The 13,525-nt window shown below is 49.1% G+C and overlaps 1 protein-coding gene across 2 annotated transcripts in view; it reads left to right on the forward strand.

Moving 5' to 3' along the window:
• Positions 1-5,138: 5,138 nt before the first annotated feature.
• Positions 5,139-13,525, forward strand: part of SMAD9 (SMAD family member 9) — a 42,400-nt gene continuing 34,013 nt past the window's right edge. Inside the window, exon 1 of one of the 2 annotated variants that reach the window (XM_027470553.3) lies at positions 5,139-6,318. The gene's annotated coding sequence lies outside the window, so the exon portion shown is untranslated. The remainder of the gene's footprint in view (positions 6,319-13,525) is intronic. The other variant, XM_027470548.3, reaches the window with a different exon arrangement.

The following is a 13,525-nucleotide window of genomic DNA, read 5'->3' on the forward strand; positions in this document are numbered from 1 at the left end:
ATCCAAAACAAAACAACCAAAGCCAGCTCAGGTTGGGTCACAGCTGCACTTGCACTGTCTTGTAAGGCTCATCCTCCACTGGTTTGAGTGGTTCCTGCTGTAGGACTTCCTGTAACATGCAACTCAGGTCACAGGTTGCAAGAGTTTAGAGGTATATCTATCACAAACTCCTGCCCTGGTCTCTCCAGACCAGGCTACAGGGTTTGACATTGCAATGAACTCCTCCCCTCACCTGTGCTCCAGCCTGGCCTTGTCCATTGGCCACAGTCCCTTAGAGGTGTACCTGCTCTGGCATGGCCTTAGCCACGAGCCACAGTCCCTTCAGAGCTCTGCCTGCTGTGTGGTGGACTTACTCACAGCCACAGATGCTTTGAGGCATTCGGGCATGGCCTTATCCACAGACAGATACCACAACGTGTACCTGCTGTGGCATGGACTTATTTGTGGCCCCAGATACTTCAAGGTGTACTTTGCTCTGGAGTGGACTTAATCATGGCCAGAGATGCTTTGGGGTGTACTTGCTCCCGTGAGGACTCATCCACAGATCACAGTCCTGATTTGAGTTCAATCTCGAGTCCCAGCCTGTCCAGTACAGCAGCCCAGGGATGTATCTCTGTCCTCTTCCTCCACACAGTCTCATAGCTTTGAGGAGGAAGAAAAAGACCATCAACAGGAAGATCTTGTAGTCTGTGATTTAACCATATCCCTTGGAATAAAAATATATCCCAACATCACATCGTTCTGAGCATCTCAGAGTCTTACTTTGTGCAGCAGAAAAGAAACGCAGCACGAATAATAAAACAGGTTGCTGGATCTCAATTCATTAAAAACTTTGGTGGTCTAAAGTCAGGTCTCAGTATGTGGATAAAAAAAAAAAAAAAAAAGGGACTCTATGGAGTTTTGATATAATTAGATGATGACAACTTTCACTGGAATTACTTCAAATTTATGTTCTTGTAGCTCAGAGTAGAATTTGCCCCTAAAATCTTTAATCACAAATAATATGACTTCATCTTGTGCAGCTGCTTCAGCAGGTACTTGCATACACACAAGAACAAATATTTTTAGCTCAATTACAGTGCTGGCTAGAAAAATCATCCTTTTCAATTCTACAAATTGCATTAAGTTCAGTTGTAGCCAGTTTAAATGCTTTTCTGAGTCTTTTTTTGGTTGGTGGCTGAAGGTTTATCTCCATTTGTCCATATCATAGTTTTCTCATTCACCTCTTGACACCTCTTTTGCATCTGGATGAAAAGTGTCATGAAACTAAATGATAATTATTGGATCTCGCTGCTTGTCTGACCCAGAAAAGGACAGAATCCACATTCTGGTGGCAGTATGTGAAATTACTCAGCCTGTTCACCTCAGTGCCTCCCAGTATTTCTGTGCTATTATTACACAGCAATATTTCTGTGCTATTATTATACAGTCTGCTATCATTACACAGTCTTCTCAGGTGCTTCTTGTTAAATATCCACTATACTGATTCCCTTTTCTCCTTCTCTCCCTCTAGTCGTGCATCTCTGAACCTGTCTGCCTGCCTCCATCTTCTTCAGCTTCTCCGAATTTATAGCTTCACTTCTAGGATCTGAAGCAAAGCACAGTGAGACAAGAGTAATTCTGATGTCTTTGCTGGGAGGGAACAGAGAAACCAGCTGCCCAGCACAGTCTCTGCAATACTGCATTCACCAACTTGTTGCATAAGATAGCAGCTGCTTTTTCCACCTGTTTTTCTTCTGAGAACTAGCATCTTAATGCCACAAACATGCAGAAAATTGATGTGAGCAGCATGAAACGTGTTTGTACGGAACAAGTGTCTTATTCTGTCGGTGCTGGAAAAGATGTGTGGCAGAAGACTCCCTGATGGTTCAAGTGTTTATTTAAAACCTGATACAGATGTGCCCAAGCTGTTCAGACCTCTGTTTGAATAGTGATATCCTCAAACAACCTGTGAATAAGAAGCAGGGTAAACTGAGCAAGCTCCAAGCTTCTGGACACCACAAACATCAGACTTAGCCAAATCCAAGGATGAGGCGCTGAGGCTGCTCTAGCCCTACAATTAGAGAGAAGGGGAACAAAAGGAGTGGAGGTAGGCATCCTGACAGGGTTTGATCTTATTCATGCACCCACTGAGGGATGGTGATTGCCACTACTTGAAGGAGTCATCCTTCTTTTTCTTGGCAATGCTGCCCTGCATGTCTGGCTCCACCCTCAGCTACAGGAACAGCCCTCGCTTTCCAGGGCTCTGGCACAGGCGGAGCAGGCAGCAGAACCACAGCTATGTCGCAGTTCCCAAGAATCCGCTGCCAGAGGCAAGTGTCTGCTTTGTCTTTGCCTAGAGAAAGCCCACAAGGAAAACGTAACTCAGTAAATCCATGGTGCTGTGGCTGCAGATCTTCTCGTGCCCGTGCCAGCACACTTGGAGTGGGTTGAGGTATCTCCAGAGCGCGAGGTTCATCAAAACACTGCTGCTGCAACAGTTATTTCTTGTTGGGTGGTGGTGGACTGTGCCAGTACTTCACTGGAACCCTGTAACAGTACATACAGGGAGTAGATGTACTTACAGCTCTTGGGAACTTGCAGTCCCTTCCAAGTGGAAAATTCATTTTATTCTATGCATATTACACAGTGTCTGTGTTGAAAAAAAAAAAATAATAACAACAAAACAAAACAAACAAACCACAATAATAACAAAAACAAAAATAGAACCCTTCCTTCCTTTTCACAGCTTCCTCCAGTCTTCATAGTTTTCCACATATTCCTTTACTCCTGACTTTCTTTACAGAGCTATCCAGCACAAAAAGACAAAATGCAGACCAAACAGAGGAGAACACTCAGACCAGGTTTGGGTTTATGAGTAAAGGAGGTTGGTCCATGTTTTACAGGGTGGGATTAGAGAAGGAAAGTTATACTGTGAGAAGGCCAAAGTTGGGCTTTTTTGCTTACAAGGGGCAGGATAGGAAACCAGACACTTAGGAGGGATAACAACATGTGAAGAACGGAATTAGCAGAGCCTAGGCAGGGCAGGGGACTGACAGGTGATGAGTGACACCAGCAGAAGAAGGGTTAGAGTGGATCCCGAAAATGAGAACACAGGATTTGAAAGCCACGTGGGCAAAGATTTGGACTTTAGGGAAGGGATTTAAAGTGTGTGGGGAGAGAGGGGAGAAGAGGAGATGTTATATATGAGCCTTGCTCCTGAGAAGATACATAGTTCAATAGGTTAGCAGATGACAGGTAATGCGATCGACACGGTGCAGTTAAAACTGGCACCACACATGAATGCAATTCAGTTGTTTTACAGATCTGAGTCTATCTCAAAGCTACTATCAAAGTAAAGATCTACGGACTGACTGAAAAACCTAGGCAGTGTCTGCCTGCTGCTGTGCCCTCTTGGCTGGGACAGCTGCAGTAGCAGAAGTGGCATTTTAATTCATACCACCAAGGAAGATGGGCTGGGGATAGCACGGTGGGTGGGAGTAGAGACCACCTTGTTCTGCCTTCTCTTCGCTGCCAGCAGGACTTGTGAGCAGAGGAATGAGAAACCAGAGGTTTTAGCACCTGGAACAGATGCAGTGAGATTTGGCAGAACTCGGGTATGAAAGCCCTGAAGATTCATGACCAAGTAGTCATGCCTCAGAAAGTTACACACCACACCTCAGCTGAGCCACCGTAACTGTCCGTGTGTCTGGCTTTACTCAACAGCAAGCATGAGCCAATGCACCTTAACCAGATTTAAGGCTAGCAAGGCAGAGGAGCAGAAACTGAAGTTTTTTTTGTTTTGTTTCTTTTTTTTTTTTTTTAAAGAAGTCTGGATGGTGCGCAGGCTGAAGGAGGGCATCCTCACCTACATGGTGCTCTGTGTCAGCGCCTCCACTTGCAAGGGCAAAAGCACAGGATTTAAGAGAGAGGTCTAAACAGGGAGCCTGACTGATAAGTTTTAGACCTAAATATGCAACTCCCCTATCATAGTGTGGACGTATTTGATGTGATAATACTACTTTCCTCATAATCTTTCTACAGATTGATGTTTTAAGTGCATAAGTTAAAAATAAACAGCATTGTGGATGTAAAATCTCCAGTCATGCCGAGTTAGGATGTGTGATTGGCACTTCATAAATGTTTACAGTGATTTATAAATACCAGCGTCTCTTCTGCCACTCATCTGTCAAGAAGTCTCCTGCAGGAGAAGGGAGACAGCAGTGGGGAAGCAGCTGATATTTTAAGATGTTTTGGACCAAAGTGGCAAAGAGAGGTATTCAGGGAGTTGCATTACATCCCCCTTCTCCCTCCACACACACATGCCTTGATGAATTTGCACTGCGGAGCTGTAATTCCATTGTGGCTTTCTGATGTCTACACAAACTGCATTAGCTTTTCTGTCATGTTTTACAAGGAAAAAAAAAATTTGGCGAAAATGTCAGCAGGATGATATCTTTAATCATATTTATTGATTGACTTCAAAAGGCTCAGTGCAATTTAACTGGAACTCTCAATGTAATCAGAGGCAGGTTCAGCCAGAACCTATTCCTAGCATCGCCTAGAGCCCTAAATTCACAAGTACCTTTTGTCTCTGGTGTCCTCCTGTATGAGTGGCTGTAGCCACTGGACTTACCCGATATTTCTCTTTCAGCCTGTCCTTATTACAGCTAATCCAATATGCTACCCAATACAGCTGATCTAGCATATAGTTAGAAATGGTTTGCTGTTCTCTGGCCAGTCCCATGAACCAACAGGACCATTCAAAGCCCCTGTGAAAGTGTTACTAAATCCTATTTACAAAATATTTTATTTCCTTGCGTTGCTATTAAAGTCTGAGTGGAAGTCCTATGTGACTGGCTCCTGAAATCACCGGTTGGATTTTCAGGACAGCAAATTCGAGGTGCAGACTGCTCAGCCAGCAGGACCCCTACAGATGTCTCCTGTGGGTGAAAGCTGGGGGGGGGGGGGGGAATTTCTGCAAGACACAGCGCCTGGGTAGCATGAGGAGCTGAGGGGGGAGCTGATGGCATCCCCTGTGCCCTCAGGGGGCGTGGGGGCACTCGGGACCCCCATGTTGGGGGGGAGCGGTGGGGAGGTGAAATGGCGGCGCCTCAGGGCTGGGGCGGCTGCGGGTGCAGGACAGGCAAAGAGGGGATGGGTGCGGTGGGCTGGGTGAGGGGGCGAGCTGTGAGTGTGCGGAGTGTGTGTGCATGTGTGAGTGTATATATGATTGTGTGTGCGAGGTGGGGACAGGCTCGTGTGTGCATGAGGGGCGAGAGGTCTGTCAGGGTAGGAGGCAGCGGCGCCATGGGGTGAGGGTTCAGTGTGGGCGGTGGGGGCGCGCAGGGTGAGCTCTGTGCGTGTGTGAGTGAGGAGTGAGTGTGTGAGGAGTGGGGGTGTGAGGAGAGAGTGCGTGAAGAGTGTGTGTAGGGTGTATGTGTGTGAGAAGTGGATGTGTAAGGAGTGTGCGTGTCAGGAGTGAGCGTGTGAGGAGTGTGTGTGGGGGAGTGTGTGTGTGTGTGTGTGAGGAGTGGGTGCGTGTGTGAGGACTGGGTGTGTGAGGAGTGGGGGTGCGTGTGAGGAGTGAGTGAATGTGTGAGGAGTGCGTGCGGGGGGGGGGGGAAGTGTTTGAAGAGTGAGCGTATGAGGAGTGTGCCTGAGAAGTGTGTGTGTGTGGAGGGGGAGTGCTTGACGAGTGAGCGTGTGAGGAGTGAGTGAGAAGCGTGTGTGTTAGGAGTGAGCGTGTGAGGAGTGAGTGAGTACGTGAGGAGTGTGTGTGTGAGGAGCATGTGTGTGAGAGTGGGTTTGAGGAGCGTGTGTGCGTGTGAGGAGTTTAGGGGGGAGTGTGTATGTGTGTGAGAGGAGTGAGCGTGTGAGCAGTTTGTGTATGTGTGTGTGTGCGAGCAGTCTGTGTGTGCGTGCAGTTTATATACGTGTGTGTGAGCACTGTCTGTGTGTGTGAGCACTGCCTGTGTGTGTGAGCACTGTCTGTGTGTGTGTGAGCACTGTCTGTGTGTGTGTGAGCACTGTCTGTGTGTGTGTGAGCACTGTCTGTGTGTGTGTGAGCACTGTCTGTGTGTGTGTGCGCGGGGCGGGCGGCGGGGGGGAGCGCAGGGGCGGGCCGGCGGCCGCGCTGGTGCTGGCGGCGCTCCAGCGCGGCGCACTAATACAGGCAGCCGGCTCCCGCCTGACTGACGCCGGCCGGGGCTGCTGCTGCCGCTGCCGCTGCGCCCTGGCCCCGCCACCGCCGCCGCCGCGCAGCTGCAGCCCCAGCCCCGCTCCCAGCCCCGCTCCCTCCCTGCGAGGCACCGAGACCCCAGCCCGAGCCGGCGGCAGGTAAGAGCCGGGGCTCCCCGCCGCGTCCCGGGGCGGGGGCCGCGCGGAGCCGTCCCCCCGAAGTTAGCGGAGGTGGAGATGTGGGGGGGGGGGGGGGGAGCAGCGGCCGGTGCCGGTGCCGGTATCCCCGCGGCGCTGGGGGGCCGGGAGGGGGCCGGGGCGGCGGGGGCAGAGAGGCAGAGACAAGGCGACGCCAGGGCTGCGAGCGAAAAGGAGGAGGAAAAAAAAAAAGAAAAAGAAAAAAAAAAAAAAGCGTTTTTATGGATGGCTGAGCGCTGACAAGCCTCCCCGCCGTTATGATTGCTTTCCCTCTGCTTGAAGGAGGGGGGGGAGGAGAGAAAAAAAAAAAACTAAAGCAAAACAACAACACAAAAATCCCCACATGACACGTTTGGGAATAGTTTTCCTTTCAGAGGTTGCTCGCTGCTCAAGAAATGCCGCTCCTGGACACGCTCCCGAGCAGAATTTCGGGGATTTGGTTGCGGACCAAACGCCGTCCTGGGCTGCCTGGTGCTGGTCACCAAAACCCAGCAGCCCACCCCATGGCAAAGCCAGACCCATCCCAGCTCTGTCCCCGCGCCCCTGCAGCTCTGAGCCTCAGGAGCTCAAAGTTTGGCTAATTTGCAACAATTCCGATATTGTGTGGCAACTGCGTTTTCCTCCTTTGATTTTATGGGTAAATTAATTTGATGCTAGCCAGGGCTGCTTTAAAAGAAGGCTTAGTGGGAATAAAAATAAATGACACACGCTTGCATGCTCACAAACACACACACACACACACACTGTTAATTACTCGCATTTTATAGATTAATGAGGAAAAAACTCAGCCCCGAATGGTCAACTTCTCAGTGAATGAACTCTCCCTGGGTAGCAGTAGGAAATGATGTGCACGTCTTTGGAATGTGTTCAAGTTTGGGGCTGTTTGGTAAGGACACTGCAGATAAGGCAAGTTTCTCTCCTTCGTACCTGCGACGTGGAGGAGCGAGGGGCTTTACACAGCGTGTCCGTGCGGTAGGAGCGACCTGCTCGTCTTCGGGAGTGTAAGCTCGAGAAAAAAAGCCACAAAATTCTTCCCCTCAGCGACGGTAGGACAAATGTCATCACTCCAACAAGCCTCATCCGTTTTCATCCAGCCAGACAACTCCCTTCTTCGTCCAGATTTGATAAGTACCAGTGTCTGGCTGGTTTGTGTTTTGTTTCCTGCTAGGTTTTAAAACAGAGGCTGGGAGTGTATTTTTTTCCTATTTTAAATACTGAGTTAATTTGGTATAGTGGCTAAGATAAACATGAATTTTATCAAGAAGTATACGTTGTGTTACATTTACTGAGTTGTGCAGTAGTTTCCTTTTTCTGTCCCTTGCGATGGAATTAACAAACACTTTCTACTTCACCACGTTACAGGCATATAAGCTGATAAGCTGTAATTCTGCAGAAATGACTGAAATAGGGGTTGAGCGTGTTTCACCACGCATCCTGGTGGTAATCAGGGTTTGTGTGTTGATAGGGGCTGGAGACAGATGCTTTTATCCACATGCAGCAACTGAAACAAACACGCACCAAGGTTTACTCTGAGCTGTCAGCCACACAACTCTGTGAAGAAGTTGAGCGCTAATATTTTATTAATGCACTTGTCCAAAGCTAAGAGGCACACGCGCGTATGCCAAATATCCACAGAAGGTGGAGAGGAGTGTAGAGGAATTGGGGAGCCGCTCAGGTCTGGATGCTGCTTTCACACGAGCTGGTAGCAGTGCCCCGTGCTGCCTTCGCTGGGGACGGAACAAGGCCTAATGCAGTAAAATAGGAGCAGAGAAGTGTCGGTGTAATGTATCACATAACATCTGGACAGTTAATCCTCCTTTCTCCCCTTTTATTCTTTTACAGACTTGGTGCATTTCACATTTGAATCCTTAGCTATCTGCTGTTATCAGCCCGGCAGATAGCGTGTCATCTAATCCTCCACTGAATGCTAAAGTGCTGTAATTCTGATGGCCAGGCTAATCTGTCGCGATAAAGTTTTATTTTTCCATTGTTAAATTCAAAGGACAATGCCTGCTAATTACAAGTGACCTCTAACCAAAACACTAGCTCGTGTTTATCACCGGTGCTGATACTTGCTAGCAGTATTCCGGCATCAGCTGCACAAGGCACCCTGCTTCAAAGAAACCTAACAGAAGAATTCAGGGAGCCAAAAGGGGGGAAAATACATGTGCTCTAGGTAATTTGCTGAAAAAAAAAAAAAAAAAAAAAAAAAAACGTGGTAAAAGTGTATGTAGATTCTATTTGCTGTGCAGCATATCTATTACAAACAATAATAATGACAGGGATGGGGAAGAAATAATTAAAAATTTCACTTAAAATATTTATGATAGCAGCACAGCAAATACATACATACAGAAGGCTGTTATGGTAGACTGCGTGGTTTCCTGCTGCAGGCGGGTATAAAGAACCATTAGAGTTATTGTACATTAACAGCCAAAGACAGTAATAGCAATGACAATTTGAGAGAATCACTGCTTTCCTATTACTGTCTTTGAGGACGTTTGTTGTAAGAAATATTAGATTGAATGCAGTGTAATAAAATTAATTTTTCAAAAATATTCTTAATAATGTTGGAATGGTAGTAGTGTGGGAATTCTGCAGATAAAGAGGTGAATTGGAGAGCTTAGGGCTCCGTGTATTCACGAGAGTAGCTGAAAACCTTGCTGAGCTTTTGCAGCTGAGGGGATCTAATAGACTGTGGGATCGGAGCCCAGACCGAGATCCTGACGGGTGTACGTACACGTTTACATCAGAGCAGGTGACACTCTGTCTGTTCAAGTTTTCTTTTTTTTTTTTTTGTGCAGATAGCTGTGATTTTTAGACAGATTTTTCTACAGGACCGCTTGCAGGTTTCTGCAAGAACTGTTGCAGCATCCTAGACAGATGCATCCTAGGCAGAACAGTTTTCCCTGAGGTTCAGCTCCTCTGGACAAGGGCACAGCAAGGACACCGTGGAGGTGGACACAATTTCCTAGCTTACACGGTTGCCACTGTAAAAACAGAAAGCAGAGAGGAAAAGAAAATCTGATAATCGACCTTGTGGTTTATCTTTATTTATTTATTTTTGAGGCAGCGGGAAGCTCTAGGTGTGTTTCTCCCTGGGAGGAGAAATGCTGTATCTTTCCAGCATCCTTCCCTCCAGAACTTGTTTCCTTCCCACTCTTCTTCATTGTCAGTCACACCACCACCTCCTTCCCTCTGCCAAACTCGGCATCATCCTTTGACTGCTGTGTTTCCTCACAAGCCTTGGTACTCCCAGATGTCTCCTGACACTTCTTCTTCACGTTACTTCTTACATTCCCCCTTCCTTTCGTTTGCAGCTGCCAAAGCATTAGTCCACGCAGTGGCACCCTTCCAGCTCGATACTGCAACCTCCCGTTTCCCAACAGGCTCCCTTCTTCCACCTACGTTCTGTTCCCAGGCAGCACGACCCCTGCCAAAACCCCGGATCTTTTGTTTTCCTTTCTGAAACGTCTCCACGCAGGCTCCCGTTCTGGAGTCTTTATATACTCCTGGTTTTTAGTTAGGCTTTGAAAGATTTCCCCGCTTCCAGGGTTCTCCACAGCTATTGGCCTCGGTCCTGCGGTCCACTGAAAGGCAGAAAGGAGGAGGAAAGAAAATGACCAGATCCTTGGGTCGTTACAGTTTGTTCTGCTTCAGGCTTCCTTTCACCCTCATTACCTGGCTACAAAAGGAGCAAGATTGGTCGCTGCTTGATAACTGTTCCTCTGTTTGTTCTGCCCCGGGTTGTGCTCGGCCACGCAGCTGCGCTGTGAGGAGCACGAGGCAGCGGGCTGGTGGTGGTGGTACCCTTTCCAGAAGGTGGTGTTTGCTCACAGCAAAGCTCCGTGCAATTAAGAACACTTTATAATGCAAATAACCGTGCTGCCGAGGTTGTAGGTGCACTTAAACAATGGTTAATCACTTTGCAGTTCCTTGCCATGCCTTCCCTTAATGAAAAGTCTTTTAATTTATTTTTGGTAAAGCTTTCCCGTGTAGCGTTCCTCATCGGGAGAGTGCAGAGGGCTTTGCAGGACAGTCCTTGTCGGGATACCTACATGTAGGGCACCTGAAGGAAAATTATTTACAGGATGGGGTCCCACATGCTGGGCTCAGAAGGGACCGAAGGCACCAGGGGCTCACGTGGCTCTTTGGGACTCCCTTCTGGTTACTTGCTGGCCTGGCCTACCCACACCTACTTGGCTCCATCAGACGAGTCCAGCTGCCAACGTGCAGTTTCTTACCCTGCAGCGTGTGAGGTAGATAATTTATCTCCTTAATCGAGAGCTCCTGGATTGCTTCATGGCAGGCATGAGGCCTCCACAGAGACATCTAGGATAAGGAAACTGAAATTCGTCCCTGCGTGAGGCAGCACCCTGCTGCTTTTCTGCTTCTTGGTAGGGACCTGTGTGGGGTCTTGGGCAGATCTGAGTGGTAGGAGGGGAGAGGAAGGGAAGAAACTGAGTTGGGATGTTCCCTGGGCTCCTGGGGTGAGTTTGCAGAAGAGACGCGTTTCTTCTGAAGGCTCAGGGCCCTCTTCCTGCCCTTTGCTCGGTACCCTGCATTTTCAGGAGCTGGCTGTTACCACGGCGTGTCATCTTGCATGTCGAAGAGAATCCAGCCCTCATTTTGTGCTCCCAGGCTCACACGGAGGCATGTGAAGGCTGTTTAATCCCATAAGCAAGTGTTCTGCCTTGCAGAGAAGCTGAGCACCCACGTCTCTGGCTGAAGTTGCCGGGGCTGGCCGGCCGTCTCCTCCTTCTCTCCTTACAGAAGGCAACTAGGTAGGCAAGTTCCTGCTCCTTTTATTCCTAGAGCCAGCGTGGTGAAACAGCTTCCACCGAGAGTCCAGGCACATCCAGATACTCCTTGTGGAAAACACCTCAGTGCGAGCCTCGGCCCCTTGTCCAAGGCAACCCCGGCCAGTGAATCAGATGAAACCCACTCATACCAGAGCCCACCTGTCTTCCAAGCCTCTTCTGAACAGTTTTAGGCCCCGTGGATGCTCCTCCCTTCCCCCCGCAGGGTTTCAGGAGCCGTGAGGGCTCCATTAGCGCAGACAGCTGCAGATGTCGGAGCAGGAGAGCCCATACGTCAGTCAGAGCGCATTAGCAGCTTCCCACAGTGAGAGCCTTTTAGGAGAGCCAGGTTTGCATGCGATACGGGTTGAAGGCAGCGGGCTGCTAGCGTGATTCCCTGCAAAACTGCTAACGCGGGGAGTTTCGTGGTCAGGCTGAGAGCTTGCAGATCTGCCGCCGGGAGCCAGCCTCCCTCCTTTTCCGTGTGTCCCAGCAGGAAATGAAGGTGTTGGGCACCTGAACGCCGCAGAGCTGGGCTTCAGATCTCCTGCTGGGCAGATGGCGTGTGCTACACGGGGAAAATCAGTTGCCTTACCCATTTCCCGTGCACATGCTGTAAATGTCCAACTCGGGCTCAGAAAGTGCATTCCTCTCTAACAGAGACACCAAACTTTCAGGATACCCTCTCCATCAGACCTGAGTGCCAGATCCTAGGTGAAGCAGCTGTTCTTTAGAAGTATCCCTATTCACAGCATTCTTCACATCTAACTCCAAGCAAATCCTTTCCCTAAAATGGGTGTTTGGGAATTTCTCCAAGAATGCCAGTGATTGATAACAAGGATTACAGGATCTGATTAGTGTGGATATAAACTTCAGGCCAGCAATGAAGCTGAAATTCTTTTCTAGTCCCCTTCTTCCTTTGTGAAGTGTTTGTTCTGGAGGCACTTGGCTGCGTGCTCTGTATTAGAGACGAGTCAGCGTTTATTTTAAAAGCAGGAACTCTATTTTTTTGCGTTATTTCCAACTGTTCCATTTTTAGCAACACCGATGGGTTTTGCTACAGTTTCACTGGGAATGGTGGGCATGTGAAGAATGCGGGACCGACTGTCTATAAAATGGGGATGACCAGAGCCACGAGGAGATGTGCTGGCTCCCCAAGGCAAGTTGATGCACCTACCCGTCGTATCCCGCTGCCTTCTCCCACTGGTATGTCCTCAGAGCTTCCCCGCAGCATGTTTATTCCTTGAGGGTGTTATCTCAGGAGGGGAAGGCAGCTGGGAGATGGGCACTTTGTCAGAGCTGCTGCTCTGTGCCTGAGCAAAGCAGCCCAGGAAGGGCTAAGGCAGGGGCTGGGTGAATGGTTCGTCTTCCTGCCCGCGGGGAGCAGGGCGTGGGGCAGGGGAGAGGATGTATCCCTCTGGGGTTGCATCTCAGAGACTTCGGTGTGGCCCAGCCAGGGAACGCACTGTGGTTGACTCCGTATAAACATCACAGCCCCTGGTTTCCTTTAAAAATTAATGCTGAGGAAGGAAGCGCGGTCAAAGAGAGATCACAGTGATAAGTTGGTCCGCTTTCGTGTTTTTGCACAGATTTTGGTTGTGGTAATTCTCTGTGGTGCCTCCAAATATTGTGGGCGATTTTCAAAGGTGCAAATTAGTGAGAATTTCCAGTCCTCTGCTTTCTCTGCTTTTGTTTTTGTTGTTTTTTTTTTTTTTGGTGAGCGTGTTTATCCTGAGCAGCGGGACGCAGGTAGCACTGCCTGAGTTAGCCTAGGGCTCGAAACCAGCGTAACCATGTTAGTGTAGTGCTGTGCCTGAACAGAGAGGCTCACGGGCTTCATTGTAGAGGGCCGTAGGGCTTCCCAGTCCCTTCTTCCTCCCCAAGGCCAGCACAGCTATTCCTGAAGAAAGCTGTGTAACTCTCTGCTTGGGGTCTCCTCTTTGGGGATCTCTGCTGTGGGGTCTCCTCTTTGGGGATCTCCAAAAGCCGCCTGGACGTGGTCCTGGGCAGCCTGCTCTGGGTGTCCCTGCTTGGGCAGGGGGGGCACCAGGGGCCTCCAGGGGCCCTGCCAGCCTCAGCCACCCTGTGGTGCTGTGATCTGCTCTCTCAGACCTCCAACAGCAGTAAGTATCCCAACACATAGCTGTACTCTTAACACATTTTCATGTGGACTTGAAAGACAGATTGCTCCTATCCTACTTGCAGCAGCCTTTTGCACATTAGCGTGCTGTCACCACATCTGTGTCCTTCCCTTCTTCCCGGCTAACACAGCTTTGCTGATTCTGGTACCCAAAAGATGAATTCATTCTGCATTCAGCCTGGGGCTGCACCATCTCAAAGATGCACTCGCTCAGAGTGGTCCCACCCCA

The sequence above is a fragment of the Anas platyrhynchos genome, chromosome 1 (assembly GCF_047663525.1).
Source record: "Anas platyrhynchos isolate ZD024472 breed Pekin duck chromosome 1, IASCAAS_PekinDuck_T2T, whole genome shotgun sequence".
Classification (NCBI taxonomy): domain Eukaryota; kingdom Metazoa; phylum Chordata; class Aves; order Anseriformes; family Anatidae; genus Anas; species Anas platyrhynchos.